Source organism: Rhineura floridana, chromosome 1 (genome assembly GCF_030035675.1).
Source record: "Rhineura floridana isolate rRhiFlo1 chromosome 1, rRhiFlo1.hap2, whole genome shotgun sequence".
NCBI lineage: Eukaryota > Metazoa > Chordata > Lepidosauria > Squamata > Rhineuridae > Rhineura > Rhineura floridana.
The window spans coordinates 269,458,564-269,477,976 of record NC_084480.1 but is presented as its reverse complement, the minus strand read 5'-3'; the positions used below and the strand labels follow the sequence as shown (position 1 = coordinate 269,477,976).

The window sequence follows — 19,413 nt, the reverse complement described above, 5'->3', positions numbered from 1 at the left end:
TCAACCAAATAGTCTGACTCATTCCTCCTTTTTAATTTCCAGCATGATTAAGTAGCTTTGGCGGGGGAGGGGGTAATCTTTTGCTGCTTCCTTGCCAAAATTTGTTTAAGGATTAAGCAACCTAATAATTTAAATCAGTTTTTCTCAGCTAGGCTTGGCCTCCTGTAACCACCCACATCTGCATGGAATAGTGGATCTTGATTTGAGCCAGGATTCATCACAGCTTATTCCTGAGAACCGGTATTCAATGCAAATGCTCAACCCTGAAATTTGTGGAGTAGAGGGCCCCTCTGAGCATGCGCCAGGATGCCTTTCCTCCTACATGTGTAACTAAATCCAGTCTGGGATTACAGCAAAGCTTGTCAGGACAGATTGTATAACTTCCAGACAATCTTAAATTATTTCACTATACAAATTAGGCACTGCAGAGGTATGATTGCTGCTCTCCTCCCTCCACAGTGTTAACTAAAATACAAAACGTGACTCGCAGAAATTTCACTGGTAAAGTTTTTCTTGCCATTGAGATAAAGATCACATCCACATCATACATTTAAAGCACATAGTTTCCCCAAAAGAACCCTGGAAACTGTAGTTTACCCCTCACAGAACTACAATTCCCAGCACCTTCATAAACTACAGCTCCTGGGGTTCTTTGGGGGAAGCCATGTGCTTTAAATGTATGGTGTGGATGTGACCTAAGTAATGAGAAATCTGCTCTGTTTCTCTCTCTTCTGCAATCACTGAAGGCGCAGGAATCCCCCTCTAAGGCCAAATTTGATATGAGGTTAAATGTGACTTTACACTTAACATGCATGTCTTTTAAAAATGTAAATGGAATCCATGTGCAGAGCGGAGCGCTAATAATTATCAGGCTCACAGCAGGCAGGGAAGTGAAGTATGACCCTTTCCTCCTCTACTTTATCCCTGATGAAAATACCTCCTTTGAAGATGATACTTGCAATAAGAGGAAAATCGCTATCACCACCACCCCCCTCAGTGGCTACTGTTTGCATTTTAAGTGTGCACATTAAATGCAAATACATATTTAACATAATATCTAGTTGGGTCATAGGAGAATGAGAGTTCTATCAGATCAGAATCCCATTTGGTCCCATTCACTTTGCATGCTATTTTCTGGGATCATTATATTTGGCTGGATGCTAAAAAATTACATTTTGTAACTACCTAATACCAGGGTAGATGTATTTGTTGTATGCATCACCATCTTACTCTGGTGCATAGTAAAGCAACAAACACAATTTGTGGCACCATTTCACGTGGACTGGGAAAGCCCACGTTCCATGATAGATACAGGGAGCCTTTGTGGACTTTGAAGTCATGGATTGAAGACTATGTGAATGTTCCCATCCTGATTCCACCACCCCCATCAGCATATCTTCTAGATTTCCTCACATTTCAACAAGGGTAGCCAATACTGGCCAAATTCACACAGTTGTTCCATTATTATTCCACTTTAAACAGTCATGGCTTCCCCCAAAGGATCCTGGGAAGCATAGTTTGATAATAGTGCTGAGAGCTGTAAGGAGATCCCTAGTCCCCTCATAGAGCCACAATTCCCAGAGTTGTCTGGGAAAAGGGACTGACTGTTAAACAACTTGGGGAATTGTAGTTCTGTGAGGGGAACTGGGGTCTCCTAACATCTCTCAGCACCCTTCCTTGGGGGAAGCCATGACTGTTTAAAGTGGAATAAATGTCTGGTGTGGTTGTTGTGTCCTCCAGCTGGTGTGGAATACAACTCTTATAAGCATGGCCAGCCAGCATGGCCAATGGTCAGCAATGATGGAGTTATAATCTACATCACGTGGAGGACACATTGGGTGCTACCCCTGCATCAATATACATGATCTCTTCTTGCTTTCCCAGAATGAACAATGGTATTATAGCCATATTTTTCTTCTGGCCTGGCTCTTCTCAAAGCCGTGTCTTCCCTCTTCTGCCACACTCTGTCCTGTCCATTCCTTCTTCACCTGTTGAAATTGCTGCACTCTTTTTCCAGCCCTTCTGCTTGCTCTTATCCCTTCTTTCAGTAATATTTTAACATACATTCTATTGTGTGACTATCAAGAAAAGAGATGTGTAACCTGTTTGCAAGGGGGAAATGATGGTAGGCTTCTATGTCCAGAGGCCGCAGAGGTGCTTACTTACTTAATGGCTTTTCACTAGACAAGGATAGATGGTAGCGATCCATGGCTGGCTGGAAGCCTGAACAGGAGAATACATAGCAACATTTTTTGCAGGTCTCATTTGTACCTCCTATTCCTGAATTTGAACTTCTTGCACTTCTAGATATAACAGCAAATGACTATAAGCTTCTAGTGGTTTACACACACACTTACATACACAATGATCCTTTTAGCCTGGGCTTTGTTGATTTGTGTGAAGATGCATGACTTGAGTCACTGTTCCTGAAAGAGTTCTGGGAAGCATGATAAATAAAAGCAATTAGTGCCTGTAATGTCAGAGTCTCCATTCTTTGTGTAAATCACAAGGCAGTCTCTGGGTCTTAAGAACAGTAAATCACAGAGAAGGGCATCACACCTCCCTGCAAAGAGCAATTTTATGGGTGCTGTTCAAAACAAACACAATGTCAGGGGAAGGGACTATGTTTTGCACTGACATGAATATTCTCCTTGGAGTCAAATTTTCTGGTAACAAAACTTCTGTTTTCTTGACCAACAGGATTCAGTCCCAGATGCTCTACAATGTTGATTGTATACACATCATCATTTTTCTGTCTTAAACACATTTTGTTATTTAACAAAGCATTAAGGTGGTCATTTGAAATGGATTAGCTACCTCTCCTTTACATGTTTACTCACATAAATGGGGTAATTAACACATAATAGTAGGCAGTTAAAGCACCGTTTTCTTCTCTGATTCAGTATATTTATTCCACAGTATAAAATTATATGATATTATCAGAATGCTATCAAAGATTTTCAGGAAGGACAGAGCAACCCCAGCTTTCTCCCAAGATTGAATAAGCAATCTAACACTTCATCCACACGTTATGCTGTGGATTCTGCTATATTATTAGTTTTAGGTCTCTTCCAGACAATATGTTTAAAGAGGTGACTTGGTGGAAATATTAGACAACATGGGTTATTTAATGTGTATTCATCATGATTTGTCTGACGGGAGGTTAGATGATGTTGCATCAGGTTTCCAGTGCATTTTCCCATCACTTTCCTTATCACAAAAAGTCTGATCTTTTGGGGAAACCAATTTGTTGCAGAAGAGCTCTAAATATGGGGAGTGGTCCAGAGCCTTCCTTGCTATAAGAACAGACCTAAAGAGGGGGCTAGTTGGCTTGAAATGTGGTGTTGGATGAGAACTTTGCAGATACCATGGACCATGAAAAAGACAAATAATTGGGTGTTAGAACAAATTAAACCAGAACTATCATTAGAAGCTAACATTATGAAACTGAGGTTACCATACTTTGGACTCATAATGAGAAGATATGATTTGCTAGAAAAAAAATAATGCTGGGACAAACAGAAGGGTGTAGAAATAGAGGGAGACCAAACAAGAGATGTATTGATTCCATAAAGGAAGCCACAGACCTGAACTTACAAGATCTCAACAGGGTGGTTTATAACAGATGCTATTGGAGGTCACTGATTCATAGGGTCGCCATAAGTCATAATCAAATTGAAGGCACATAACAACAATGCAGTGATTACTAGGAGCCAGCATGGATTTATGAAGAACAAATCCTGCCAAACTAATCTTATCTCAGTTTTTGATCGGGTAACCTCCCTTGTAGACTGTGGGAATGCTGTGGACATAATATATCTCAGCTTCAGCAAAGCTTTTGACAAAGTGTCCCATGATATTTTGATTAGCAAGCTAGCTAAATGTGGGCTGGCTGGAACAATTATCAGGCGGATCCACAGTTGGCTCCAGAATCATAATGAAAGAGTGCTTATCAATGGTTCCTTCTCAAACTGGGCAGAAGTAACAAGTGGGGTACCACAGGGCTTGGTCCTGGGCCCAGTGCTCTTCAACATTTTTATTAATGACTTGGATGAAGAGGTACAGACCATACTTATCAAATTTGCAGATGATACAAAATTGGGGGGCACAGCTAATACCGTGGAAGACAGAAACAAAATTCAGAGGGACCTTGATAGGCTGGAGCACTGGGCTGAAAATAACAGAATGAATTCAACAGGGATAAATGCAAAGTTCTACACGTAGGAAAAAGAAACTAAATACACAGTTATAGGATGGGGAATACTTGGCTCAGCAATACGACATGTGAGAAGGATCTTGGAATTGTTGTTGATCAAGCTGAATATGAGCCAACAGTGCGATGTGGCTGCAAAAAAGGCAAATGCTATTTTAGGCTGCATTAACAGAAGTATAGTTTCCAAATTGCATGAAGTATTAGTTCCCCTCTATTCAGCACTGGTTAGGTCTCATCTTGAGTACTGTGTCCAGCTCTGGTCTCCGCACTTCAAGAAGGATGCAGACAAACTGGAACAGGTTCAGAGGAGGGCAACAAGGATGATCAGGGGACTGGAACAAAGCCCTATCAGGAGAGACTGAAAGAACTGGGAATGTTTAGGGTTGAGAAGAGAAGACTGAGGGGAGATATGATAGAACTCTTCAAATACTTGAAAGGTTGCCAGACAGAGGAGGGCCAGGATCTCTTCTTGATCGTCCCAGAGTGCAGGACATGGAATAATGGGCTCAAGTTGCAGGAAGCCAGATTTTGACTGAACATCAGGAAAAACTTCATATGACAATGGAACCAATTACCTAGAGAGGTAGTGGGCTCTCCAACACTGGAGGCATTCAAGAGGCAGCTGGATAGCCATCTGTTGGGAACAGAGCTTGGAAAAGTTACTTTTTTGAACTACAACTCCCATCAGCCCCAGCCAGCATGGCCAGTGGATTGGGCTGATGGGAGTTGTAGTTCAAAAAAGTAACTTTTCCAAGCTCTGGTCGGGAATGCTTTGATTTGGATTCTTGCATTGAGCAAGGGGTTGGACTTGATGGCCTTCTAGGCCCCTTCCAACTCTACTATTCTATGGTTCTATAAACAAGAAGTTGGCATCATCCTGGCCCCCGCCTGGTCTGCTCATCCAGCCAACAAGATTGTTTGATCAGTTTGTTTGCACTGTGACAGTTACTTGCAGGTAAAGTGAGTTTGGGCTGATTGCAGGGTGGGATATTTTTTGATTGCTGGTTGAATGCACAGAGATGGGGTGAGGGTGTAGTCCAGAGCCTGCCTTGCTATAAAAAGTGGGTGGCGGGGTAGACTGCAGTGGAGTTGCCCCCAAAGGGGATGACATACAAGGGGGTTGCCCTTTTGGGTTGACTCTTCAGGGAAGTACAGGGGCAGGGGCATTCTCTCTGTCAGTCAAGTTACATAATTGTAGGCTGGGCACTGTGGGTGACAGGCCTGTCATCCTTACATAGGGTGAGAGCCTGGGGAAGGGGAAGATTGGTTTGGTGGTATTCCCCCAATTCAGAAAAATCTGAATGGAATGGTACTATTATTGTCTGCCAGACCGTGTGGGATGTGCCTACTACTGGGCCCAGGCCTGGCACCAGCAGGCAGCCAGGTTCAACACTGGCTGAGGGCCCCTGGGGCTGACAGGGGTCTCTGCTGCTGGGAAGGTGTAGCTTCCGCTCCACACTCACATCAGGTCACGAATGTACGCCCCATGACCCAATGCTGGCACGGATCACACCCTCCCAGGCAACATCTCCTGCCAGCAACACAGGCTAGCCGTGACACTTACCGTGTCTCCGTGTCTCCGCGCTGAACACACATGCGTCCCATCACCCAAGATGATGGCGGGGGCATCAACGTACTAACATGGCTGGGCCTATTAAAGCCATCACTGCCCAGACCCCCCATGAAGGCCCAACAAACAAATTCAATGTGATTATGCATTGTCCAAGGTTGTATAGTGTATTGTTTTTGTTTAACATATTGAATAAAATAGAACTACATTTCAATGAAATTGTCATTTTGTTGATGATAGCTCTCAGCTGTTGAGCTAGTTTCTCCACAAGTGTCATACCAGTTGCAGCCAGATATCCAATGATAGGTTCTTAAGATTTTTTCCAATTATGGGCAATTATCTGCCTAGCTGAAAGTTGTTTACGTATAAAGTCTTCAGCAAATATAGGCAATAAAGCAGCCCCTCTTTCATAAGTATAGTGTCGTAGCTGCACAATTGAATTCCCCATGGAGTATTCAGTTGTGCAGCCAATCCAGCAAGCTTGACATCACTGACCATCGGCATCAGCAGTGTGCAGTGTTGGGAAGCCGGGAGAGCAACGCAGCCCCACCTATGGCACCCCACTCTACTACTGCTTGTACATACATGCAGATATTGAACTGAACATGTATAAAGCAGGACTTTCTGCTGTGATCCTGCATCCCCCTCCCCCCTAAGCATTCACTGTACATTGTCTGAATGTCTGCAGAGGGCTTGTATCCTGCCACGCCTTGCCTGGTGGCCTGGAACCTCCAGTTATCAATGCTAGCTTCTCAGTCGGCTCACATTTTTCATGGCTCACACTTTTTATTTTCTTTGGTGCTAGCACTTTAAAAAGCAGGATGCAGGCTAGAGACATCCTTCAGATTTATAGCTGGATCAAAAAACATTCTCAACATGCTCGACATGGTCCCAATTCAACATGCTATATTATTAAAAGGGGATTTGCAAAGCAACTGATGATATAAGACAAATCTCCTAAGTAATCAGGGAACATAGAAAGAAACATCTACCATATATATCAAGTTACAAAAAGAGAAGTGCAATGTGTTTTCTATATATTTAAATTCTGACCAAGAGCTTTGAGGACCGACTGATCACTCTGGTGAGCCAGTTGCCCCTTTACAGTTCTTACACCATAAAGTTCTCACATAAAGGATGTTGTTAGTACACCTAGAGACAACAAAGCGTTTTGAGGTGTTGAAGCAGGTGAAGATTTATTACAAGCAAACACAACTGTGGATTAACTAGTCCCTAAGGTGGCTGAAGCAAGAGAGGGTTTCATTTGTCGACAATTTCATTAAATCAAATTTCATTTAAAAAATTTGCCCCATAAACTCTTGGATTAATGTACAACATACATGAAGGGCTGTTCTGCAGAAGAAGGGGGAAGACTTGTTTTCTATTACTATCTCCTCTCTGAGATATTGTACTGCCCTAGAAATGTGTAAATATGCAAACATAATTTGGGTTGGTCTTTCACAGTCCAATTCAATTCCTGTGCAGCTTGGAAGAATTTGATAGCATGTGCCTCTTAGGAGGTCAGGTCTCCTGCTCCCCTGGTGCATTCACTATAGCTGCCCAATTTCCCTGCTTTTTATAGTTTAATAGAAATATCTGTTGGCTATAGGTATGTTCTTAAACCACAAGGGGGTTTTGCCTGTTAGTCAATCAATTTCTTAATCTTTTTAGTGGCACTTTTTCTGCACTCTTTCCAACTCTGCAATATCCTTTTTGATACTGTGTGGCCAGAACTGTTTGCAGTGTTTTAAATGCAGCTACACCATAGACTTATGAAAGACTTAAAGATAATGGCTCTTATTTTCAGTCCCTTTCCTAGTAATCTTTCAAATGAGTAACAAGAGAGGGAAGACAACATACTTGTCCAAGCCTTTCCTTGCTGCTGCTTCCATTGTTCTCTTGCAACCTTGCTTCTGCCCTAGATTCCAGGATCACAGAGCAAACAGTGACAGCCCTCTCATTTAGAGACAGCAGCTTTCCTAACTTACTGCTGCATCTTTTGAAGGGGCAAGAAAGACTGCAGGGGAAACTGAGTGCCTTGGAAGTCTTGGCGCCTGTGTGGAGCACCCCATCCAAAAATTAGAGTACATTCAGAGGAGGTTCCCAAAGTCAAATAGTGCCAGCATTTCTTGCAAAACATTGCATAGTGTCTTCTGTGGAGATGGGGAAATGTTCCACACCAAATGTATGCAAATGAGACACAAATGAGGGCCACGCACAGTTGATAGTTTTGCATGTGGTAGGCTCCAGGTTCAGTCCCCAGCTTTACTTTAAAGTCACTTTAAGGATTAGACAGCAGGTGATGAGAAAGTTGCCTGCCTGACATTCTGGAGACCTGCTACCAGTCATAGAAGACAATACTGGGCTAAATGCGCAAATAAGCTGGCAAGTTCCTATATTCCAAACGTTAGCACTGTCTAAAATTCAGTTCTACTGTTGTGATAATCTCTTAGGATTACATTATCTATTGCTGTTATAGAACCAGTAATAGCCACATACAGAGTTAATGTCATGTTCTATTCCATACTACTAGCAGAATTCCCATTGGGTTTCAAAGAAGCCCAGATAATAACACAATGCATTCGATTTTTTAAAATCCACATGCTCTGTTGCTATTTTTCCATTAGAGTAACCTTGTCAACATGCCTTTTGCATTTTACTAATGATGCTTGATTTCTAAAGCTACATATGTAAAAACCACATGAGTTGGGCTGAAAAATACAAATATAAATAAAGAGTCCTTATTTTGATATAGTCAAATCAAAACCATTTTTACAAATGACTGGCAGATGTTTGCATTTTGTTTATGCTATCAGATACGCTCATTGTCAGAGTTGGTACTTTTCGGTGAATATCATTTGTTTAGACTATGGGAAAATTTAGAGAGAAAATACTGTATATTCTGAACTGGTTGACTTTCTCAATAGAAAACCCAGACTTTCCATGCTTTCCAAGTATTGGAGAAGTACAAATGCTTCACAGAACACTACATTTTTGTGGTGGAATAATGTTATTATATAGTCACTTTATAACAGAGTTTGGGGACCTGATGATAGTTGTCGGATTATAACTATCACCATCCCTGACTGGGGATTGAAAGATCTGTCAATTTCAGTTCTCTCAGTATTTTTTCCAAGCTTAAATTCAGTTTTCTGCATTTCTGCAGCAATTTGCTTTTTTAAAAAAAAACCCTCATGAAAATTCTCCAGCATTTTAATGCTAATTTCTCCTAATAAACACATTTTTGTAGGGAGTTTTGACTAATGCACACATTTTTGCAAATCATTTCTCAACATATAATGTATTTTTGCATGTTATTTTAACTCATATATTCATTTTTATACACATTTTCCCCAATATATGTATTTTTGTAAACATTGTTTGGTTGGCGAACCACAATACAAAATTCAAATAAATGCAAATTTTGAAGGATGACTTTGTTTCAGTTCTCATATTGTTTCAGAAAGTGCAAGTTTGATAGATTTAGCTTGCAATGCAAACTTAATTGAAATTGTTGCCCATCCCTATCCCTGACCAATGGCCACTCTGGCTGAAGTGGATAGGAGCTGGAGTCCAACAACATTTGAAGGGCCACTGGGTTCCCCATGCCTGCATTAGAGGGATTTGTTAATCTTTTCTCTTTTGTGAGATATCCCCACCCCATGTGCCCCTCTCCTCAATACCCACATATGCAAACAAAATGTTCCTGCTCATTCTAGTGATGGCCACCAACTTGATGACAAGGAAGAGGGCCTTTTCACTTGTGGTTCCCCATCTGTGGAATGATCTCCCCAGTGAAGCCCACCTGAAACCTTCACTGACAACTTTTTGGCACCAGGTAAAGACATAGCTCTGTGTGGGGAATAAGGGTCTCCTAACAAGTCTCAGCACTCTTAACAAACTACAGTTCACAAGATTCTTCAGGGAAAGACATTGGTGTTTAAAGTGGTATAAATGTATCATATAGATGGGGCTTAAGTTAAATGCCTGTTTGGTTTGACCATATCTGGATTATCTGAATCCAGTTTCTCCATAGTACTACTATAGCTCGATGTCCACTGATGGGCAGCTTTGATTTAACCATCCTTAGTCCTCAATCTCCCAATCATGTCAATAGAATACAACATGTCCAATGATGAGCAGGTTTTTGGACCCCTAACAAGTACTGTTTTCTAAGTTCCACATGAATCACCACTAGTGGTCATAAGCCAAGCCAATTTGAACAAAACTTGATTAAGTTTTAAAAGCTTGCAAGTTGCCCCCCATGTTGGGTGCTGCTGGTCCCTCAGCAGTTATGTGCCAGGATGATGTTGAATTTGCAGAGCCCCCCAGGCCACAGCCATCGCCTCATGACACTCTCCATAAAGTCACCCAATTCCCCTTCCCATTTGATCACTGTTCATTTCAGCCTCAACATCATATGACTGCCTCACTATCCGCTAATCTACAGTTCAGCCTATTCAAGAGACTGTACTGTGTCAAAAATAGATCACAGAACAGGTGCACCACATGAATGTCCCTATGGTCTAATGATTACAGATGACTTAAGAAAAAAGAAAAGGCAAAACAAGCCAAATGCAATGTTGGGATGAGTGGAAGATCTGTCTTCCCACATCATTCATGGGATCAAGTTGGTTTATACAGAATATTCTGGTTTAAGCGATAATATAAATGAAGGGCTTAGGGAAAGTGCTAAATAAATACATAGTATTGTAATGTCAGCATTAGTATTAAGGTTTGCAACCTTTCACATACATATGATTATATCTCTTAAACATAATTTAGGGAAACATTCTTCTTTGTTTAATGTTTCAGAACGCATGTAATTGTCCCTCAGGAACACACACACAATCATTATTTTTTAGATTTCTTATCAACCCTTCACCACAAGGGTGAAGCACAACCATGCAAAAATACAGTATTAAAATCAGTTACAACAATTCACAGTCAGAAGAATAGAGTGTCCAGGAGTCACAGGCCAGAGTAAAGGGGTGTGTCTTCAGTATCTGATAAAAACAACACAATGAAGGTGCCAGTCACATCTCTGTGGGGATGGTATTCCACTATTTAGGGGCTGTGACACCCCCCAAAAAAACTTCCGAGAGCAATGGAACTACCAAGAGGAGACCCTCTGCCAGTCTTAACACCCAAGAGAGTCTGTAGGGAAGGAGGTGGTCTTTCAGATATTTGGGGTCTAAGTCATTTAGGGCCTTAAAACACTAATGTGTGCACCTTGAATTGAGCCCAGAAATAAACTAGCAACCACCACAGCTGGGTTATGTGAGTTCTAAATGGAATCCCAGCCATTAATACAGCTGCTGATTTGGGACCAGCTGAATTTTCCAAGTCATCCTCAAAGGCCTCCTTGTATGCTTTGTTCAGTATCTGAGGCCTTGCTCCATGTGTCCCTGCTGAATGAAGCTTGGTGGGTATTGACTAGGAACAGGGCCTTTTCAGTTGCAGTGTAGTTCTGTGGGATGTCCTCCTTGGAGAGTCCTACTAGGCTCCAGTGCGTTGGTCTTTTAGACACCAAGTTAAGAGCGAGCATTTCATGCCTTAGGGCATCATTGACCAGCTATATTTTGTTGTCCTGCAATTTGGATGGGGGGGGGTTGTGCTCTGTGGCTTGGATTTTTGTTTTAGTTGCTGCTGTTGTTAAAAATGTATTCAATTTAATTTGAGTATTGTTGAACTACTGTATATTGTACCTGGTTGCAAGCCACGTTGTTTCAGATTTAAGAAAAGTAGCCTGAAAGATTTAAACAAAGATAAATTCCCAAGGTAGAGGCTGAAAGCACATGAGGCCACCCCCTTGCTGAAGCTGAGTGGTCTGCTCAGTGCCTAGATGGGAAACTCTCTGGGCATCACACATGTGTTACCTTGAGTTGCATGATGGAAGAAAGGCAGAATATAGATGTAAGAAAACAAATAATAACCCATACAAGAAAGGCGATTTACAAGTTTTATAACATGTAATAGCAGCTCACAGGATTTATAACATGTAATAGCAATTACTATAAATCAAATAGGCCTATGTACGGCTATATATGTCAGATAGTGACCAAAGGAGTCCTTATGACTGTGTAATTCCCAATGCATGTTAGAAAGAATGAAAATGCCTTCACAAAACTAGAAGGGGGGAACCTGACATTACTTGATTGTTCTGTGCTAGTTATCATGAGACATAAACAAGATGTTAAAAATAATAATAAATGCTCTCAAACTACACTCCTTTTCACATTATAAGTTTGGGGAAAGGACCGTAGCTCAATGGTAAAACATCTGCCTTGAATGCAGAAGGTCCCAGGCTCAATCCCTGTGTCTCCAGGTAGAGTTGAGAAAGACTTCTGTTTGAAACCTTGGAGAGCTGCTGCCAATTAGAGTAGGAAATTCTGAGCTACATGGCCCAATGGTCTGCCTTATACTAAGGCAGCTGCCCTCCATCTGACTTGCATCTTGATTATTCTAGAGCAAGAGGAGCAAGGTCTTCCTTAAACTGGTTATGTATGTCAGATAGTGACCAAATGAGTCCTTACGACTGTGTAATTCCCAATGATTAGAGAAACTAATTTTTTTGTAAATGAAACAGCTGCTTTGTTTCAGTCAAATGGCCATGAGGGATCAAAACCTGAAGCCTTCACCATATAACCCTCAAACAGCATAAAACCACAAAAACCGCTGTGTATATGAACACACCCATGCACAACTTCTATGTGTAGGAGTCATGGATAGCAAAAATGCTACTGCCAGCGTCCGCCAGAATGGCCCCCTAGGAACAAAAGTAGCAACATGTAATTTAGAACAGCCTCAGTCAACTGCATGGAGTGATGCCAGCCTCTGTTGCCTGTTCTCCATGCATCAAACCAATGGTAGTGACACAAAATTTAAGTATGTGTTCATGAATGTAGAACAGGTAAAGTTCCATCTATACTATAGGAGCATGGTAGCAGGAAACATGGTTTGTTATGCTAAGGAATACAATTGCTGCTATGATTCATTTTCATCAAGGTAACTGAAATGCTTCTCAAATATATGTTAAAGAATGGGAGTTGTTCATAAGGAAAGCCTGTTTTCTCCATGATGCAGATATTGGCTTTTCTAATTATTTTCTTTTCTTCCTTTCGCTTAATGAATTAACAACACATTTATAGTTGTGGTTTGAACGCTAAACAAAAGTTCAGATACAATTCACTATAATGTTGCAATGAATGTAGAACTTCTGCAACAATCTCTTAACAAAACTAAATGATGGTTCCATGCAGTCAAACCCAGCTATTGATCACCTTTATTCTCCAGACTTGGCTCTGACAGTTCATGTTACCATTTCCTCATCTCCACCAGACTCTTCCTCATAACACCTCAGTTAACAAATCCTCCAGGAAACAATCTCCTTTTAAGGAAGGCTTTTTTTTTAAGGTGAAACTGACCATCTTTGCTTTGCTATGGATAAACTGACCAGCTTGTGTCTTTGCTTTGCATTAAAGCGATCTCTTGCTTTCTCCTAGTGCTGGGGAAGGAAGGATCCAACATGATCCAATACAGAGGAGGAGACGGAAAGGTAGGTAGGTAGGTAGGTCGGTGCCCCTGTTAAAGCCCCTGTTGACGCTGCCCCCAAAACCTATGAGTGGGTATAGGAACATATCCCTATTCTTTCAAATGTTATTCCTATCTCTGATACCAAAGTTTCTGTTAAAGAAGTAATATCTAGGAATGCATCTGCATTGTTACTACTGAGGCATTACTGTACTCTAATCCTTCTCTGTTGATGTTACCACTGTTACTCCAAGGTGTGTGACTGCTACTTTTGTGGGGCTTCCTCCTTTGGGAGAGAATGGTTTTATAAGCCTTTTGATAAAGGTGCAAGACCTTTTTTCATAGAAACATTAATGGTTTGTTATAATAGCTATGGAAATCTTTGATATGATTGGCCATTATATTATGGGGTTATATTATATTTTATTTTGGATTTTGAATGTTGTAAGTTCTCTTCATTCTCCAGAGAATGGTTGCATATCAGTGGATAATTAATCATCATCATTTCCTCTAACAGTATATTTAGGTGGTGAGTGCCAACAGAAATACAGCCAAAACAGGACCTTGGGAAAACAAGAGACAGGTTACAGCATGCAGGAATCCCAAGATCTGTATTAGTACAAAAAATTAGTACAAAATTCTGAGATCTTCATTAGTACAAAAATCTTCTTAAAAACCTATGATCTAAGTGGGCCAAAAAAAACACAACCTGGACAGCCCAAAGAGGACTGTGCATGCTCAGCAGCCACAGAATGGTGTTGGGAGAAAAGAAATTGAACACCTGGCAAGAGATGTGGAATGCAGTACTTGGAGGAAATTGCGGGTTCAAACCCTGAACAGGAGCACTGTTAGGAAGGAAGGTACATTTTGACATTTTGTTGCAAGCCCCACTTATTTAAAACATAATTTTATACATGTAAAAAAGTTTTCAAATGTGAATCTGTGCATACAGTGATATCCGTTTGCTACCTTGTTTTCTTATGCTGGTTCTGAATTTTCATTTATTTCTCTGTGTTGTGTTTCATTAATATCCCAAGTGTTTTGAGTACTCAGAACCTACAAATTACAGAAATGTACAAGCACTTGTGCCATGTATTCAGGCACTTACCCGCTATGGAATGTGCATGTAACCATAATTACAAATGCTGGAATGTCAGACATGTGCTTGCCCACAGAACATTGTTGTATCCATGCCAGAACAGACAGCAAATATATCACAGCAAAGCTGAAATACAGATAATATGAAAATGATTATCACTAGTAATTTTATACACTGCTGCAGCATATCACTTTTCACTGAACTGCATGAATTCATTTTGCCTAATTTCAAACCAGTATTCAATAACACCAAGTCTGATTTTATATCGTGAAAGTCTGTGCAGGGAAACAGTAGAAAACAAAGAGAAAAAGTAATAATGGCAAAAGTCCAATCCTGATAAATAACTAATTTGGATCAGCAACCTCTGAAGTAGTTAGCTTAAAATCCACTCTATGTATACAGTGAACAAATGCCATGTGCCTAAAAGGGCTGCAATATTAAATGCTCGTCAACCTGGTGCCTTCCAGCTGGCTGGGGCTGATAGGACTTGTAGTCCAAAACACCTGGAGGGCACCAAGATGCACTAGGAAATAAGCCCCATTAAACAGAATGGAATCCCCCTGCCCAGTAAGCATGCACAGGATTGTGCTGTTAACATGGGGGATGCTATTTTATTGTGGCAGAAGTGTTCAACTTGTGGATGTTGAATCTCTTAGTTTCTTTTCATAGATACGATGGCCTATTACAACTGTGACCTCGATACTCAGACAAGTGGATCATAGAGGTCTCTCTAGCCCTCCTAATCCAACACTCTAACCCAGCCTTCTGCAACCTGGTGCCCTCCAGGTGCTTTAGACTACCCCTCTCATCATCCTTGACCATTGGCCATGCTACCTGAGACTGATGGGAGTGGTAGTCCAAAATGTCTAGAGCAGCCTTTCCCAACCAGTGTGCCTCCAGATGTTGTTGGACCACAACTCCCATCAGCCTCAGTCAGCATTGCCAATGGTCAGGAAAGATGGGAGTTGTGGTCCAACAACATCTGGAGGCACACTGGTTGGGAAGGCTGGTCTAGAGGCAGGGCCGATCCCAAAGGGCGACCAGGTCAGGCCCTATCTAGAGGGCACCAGTTTGTGGAAGACTGCTGTAACCACTATTCCACACTGGCTCTATTTGTACATACACCCATGGTACTTTTGATGCTTTTTTTAAAAAGCCAAGTATTTGCAGCCTTCTATAGAAAGCTAGTTGTATTGTTCTTTGAATTGTGCCCTATATAATGAATCATCATTAAGTATGCCCTTGTGCCAGTCTGACCCTATTACAATTCTTGAAAAGATAGGGGCTGCTCATCCAGCAAAATAAATCGCAGTCTTCTCTTCAGTTGGAAGCTATGCTTGGTTGTTTGTATTAAAACAACTTGCCCTTATAAAAGACCAAAGCAAGACACATATTTATTCCAAGGCTAAAAGAATTGTCCCAACTTTAAACTATTTTATCAAAGTTTGTTTGTTTGCTTGTTTTAAGCATAAACATTTAAAATCATAGGTTTCATGAGACTGGCTCAATCCCAATTTTTCTGGCATTATTAATCTAATTTACCTGGCATCATTCATCTATATTTTCTACCCTGCTGGTTTATATGGCATCTGTCCCTCTCCAGCAAAATGCTCAAAAACTGCTCGACCATTCTGGACCCTCAAGATGTCATATGGTAGTGTATGCTGTGCTGCCATAGATTAGAGAGTTTAATTTCACATCATCTATTCATGGACTTTGGCATTTTCTCAATTTCCCTCAAGCCTAGTTCCCACACAAAGTGGATGAAGTGCTAAATCTGTTTCTGGACTGAATTGTTTCAGAAGAAATCCGGTTAAAGAAATGCTTCTCCGTACAAAAACTCTGACACATGGAAATCAGGTTTGCAAGGAGAAGAGTCTAACCCAGCTTTCTCCTTGATGTGCTAGCTTTCTGTGCACAGAGGTATGTATGTATGTTTAATACACAACAATTCAGCCATGTTATTCCCCACCAGAGCAGTATTTAGAAATTTGCTCCTAATGAGGTCCCAGTCCCAGAAATTATGCTGGGGTGTTTATAATGCTCATACCTTGCACACACCACTATAAAAAAAGGATGTAATTCACACAGATAGGGCACACTGCTACAACACACCAGCTGAACCTTTTCTTTTTTGTGTTTGTGTGCACATGTTTTGCTGCTGAGTACCCCATTCAGAAGCCTACACAGAGTGGCAGAAAATCCTCAGAACCAGGAGTTTGGCAGCACTAATGCAGAAGAGTGTTTGCTTCATTCAAGCATCACACTTGTTCTTTATCCACATTGGTTTTAGATTCAGATATTGGTTTTAGAGTTGTATTAAAGGCAGTGCACACCTCCACAGTATCTACCTGGTTAAGTCTCTTAGACATACATTTTATTAAGGGCTTTATAGATTAAAACCAGCACTTGGAATTGGCCCTGGAAATGTATAGACACAGCCAGCACTGCTGTGCCAGAACTGGTGTTAGTTCCTGTTAGCAATCTGGCTACAGCATTCTGCCTCAGAAACACTCTCTCTTTCTCTCTGCATTTCCACACAACCAGTTGATTGAGCATTCATCTTGATTTGTTTGCACTGCAGAGAGATTAGATGGCATTGGCTATTTCATGAGCAATCACTCTGATTTGTTTGCGGGGAAGTTAGACACTGCTGCATCAAAGCAAATGTTATTCCACACTTTTTATCACTTTCCTTATTGCAAAAACTCTGATCTTTTAGGGAAGGTTTGCTGCACAAGACCCCCTAATCAACAATAATTGTGCAACCTAAATTTGTCAGTTGGTGATTGAACACCACCCAAAAATAGCAACAGTCTGGAAGTGTTCTCTGTCTTTGGTGACAAAGGGAATGCTGTGGAGCTGCTACCTTTCAGCTTCCAAAAAGCATTTTTCTGGCCACTGGCTACAGACAGAGTACTGGACTAGATGGGGAAGAGTGATAATCCAGACTACAGCTGTGCTACAATCAGAATGCAGGAAATCATCTACTTTCAGAGCAGAAACCTCAAGAATGTGAGCCAAATGTAATTACAGGTCATGCCACACATGATGTGAAGAAATTATTCCACGAAAACCTGTCCATTTTAGAGATGTAACCTGAGAGATTACAACACACATCACCTTTTTTCTTTAAGATGTACAAACAGGGTTCAAACAACCAGCCAGCTGGAAGAAAAAACAACAACAAAAAGTTTGGCAACCCTCCAATTAATATATATTTTTAAATTAAAATATACAATGACAGCGTCTGTAACCATTAGTTCCCCCTCAGTTAATGATCCCCTTCATCAATCATCACATCATTCCTTCCCCATAAATTAAGGACTTGCTGGCTGTAAGCAGGCAGCACCAGTGTCCAGGCAGATGGATTGGTGGCCTGCCAGCTGCTTGAAGAGATGTGGCGATGGCAAGCCTGCTGGTAGTGGATGGGAGCCTCAGGGTCTACCACGTGAGCTTTGTGGCTCAGCATGGCTTGTTACAGGGCCAGCCCTGCAGACAGTTGTGTAACCTTCAAGAATAAAGTAGGGCAACAGTGACTTTGGATAGTTGATGGCAGTGCGAGGAGAAAGATCAGGAGTACATGGACGATAGCCTGCTTTGTGAGGTGGAGGCACAGGAAAGAAACAAGCTACTTCAGCCTTTCCTTTGGTCCTTACTGCTGCCACCAAGCAGAGCCCCTCTGCACTATACATTTAAAGAAATATTATACCACTTTAGATAATCATGGCTTCCCCAAAAAGAATCTGGGAACTATAGTTTGTTAAGGGTGCCAAGCATTGTTAGAACAGCCCTGTTCCCCTCACAGAGCTACAGTTCCCTGGGAAGAGGGATTGACTGATAAAACACTCTGAGAACTGTAGCTCTGCAAGGAGAACGGGGGTCTCCTGACAACTCTCATAACCCCTAACAAACTATACTTCCCAGGATTCCTTTGGGGAAGCCATGACTATTTATAACAGTGCTTTAAATGTATAGTGCAGAGGGGGGCCTGGCCAACTTCATTCCCTAGATCCCTCCGCTAACCCTTCCTTTCATCTCTGGATCCTATTTACTGGCCCCACCAATTCTCTGCACTGGCAAGTGCGGTAAAGCATTTAGGTGTGGGGTGAATAATAAGGTCTCAAAATTAAACCAACAGAAATTTAGCTTTTATTATGGGGTTGGTTTTTTTTGCAAGACAGCAAGTCAAAAATTATTATGTTCTTTTTGAAGAAAATAATAATAATAATAATAATAATAATAATAATAATAATAATAATAATAATAATAATAATAATAATAATAATGTGTAAACTGAACAGTTAACCATAAGAGCAAATGAAAATAACACAGGAAAATGCATCCCGCTAAACCTAATCTAGACTTTTCCCCTACCCAAGCCTGCATGTTTTGGGCAGGACAACAATTCTCATTGATTTAATCTCGGAGGGGGGGAGACTTCGTTGCCAGGACTCTTGGGTTCTCCAGAAAGAGGGGCCTGCTGAGGTTTCTGGTTTTTTGTTTTTATCCTACTGCATATTTTATGCTGCTTCTATGATTTCGTGACTTTAAAATTATTAAATTTTGAGGTTTTGTTTTGGTATTTACATTTTGTTTTATTCTTTTTGGAAACTGCCCTGGGAATATGACTGAAGGGCAGTATAAAAATAGCTTACAAATACCTAGCAATAAAGTAGTTTGCACCCCTCTCTGTTCAGATCCTGGGGCTACCGGAGCCCTTTCTAGCTGGCCTCTGAATTTTAGCTTTCTCCAAGAGTCCTCTGACTCGTTTGTTGCTCCTCACCAATTTGTATGCAATAAACCCTGCTTCATGAATCCGTCGTTGTATGAGGTAACTGAAGACTGACTGAGAACCCTAACGATCCAGGCCCAGCAGAGCAGATGGGAAGAGCTGTAGCTGAGGGGTGGAGCATCTGCCTTGCATGCAGAAGGCCCAAGTTGGATCCCTTGAATCTCCGGGGAGGGCTGGGAATGTCCCGTTTGTTACTTCGAAGA

The 19,413-nt window shown here is 41.3% G+C and overlaps 1 long non-coding RNA gene across 1 annotated transcript; it reads left to right on the top strand.

Annotated features, from left to right (window-relative positions):
- The first annotated feature begins 11,134 nt into the window (after positions 1-11,134).
- Positions 11,135-14,323, top strand: LOC133373903 (uncharacterized). The gene is made up of 3 exons (XR_009759777.1): positions 11,135-11,208; positions 13,289-13,341; positions 13,834-14,323. It is a non-coding gene; the product is annotated as an uncharacterized LOC133373903 (long non-coding RNA).
- Positions 14,324-19,413: the final 5,090 nt, after the last annotated feature.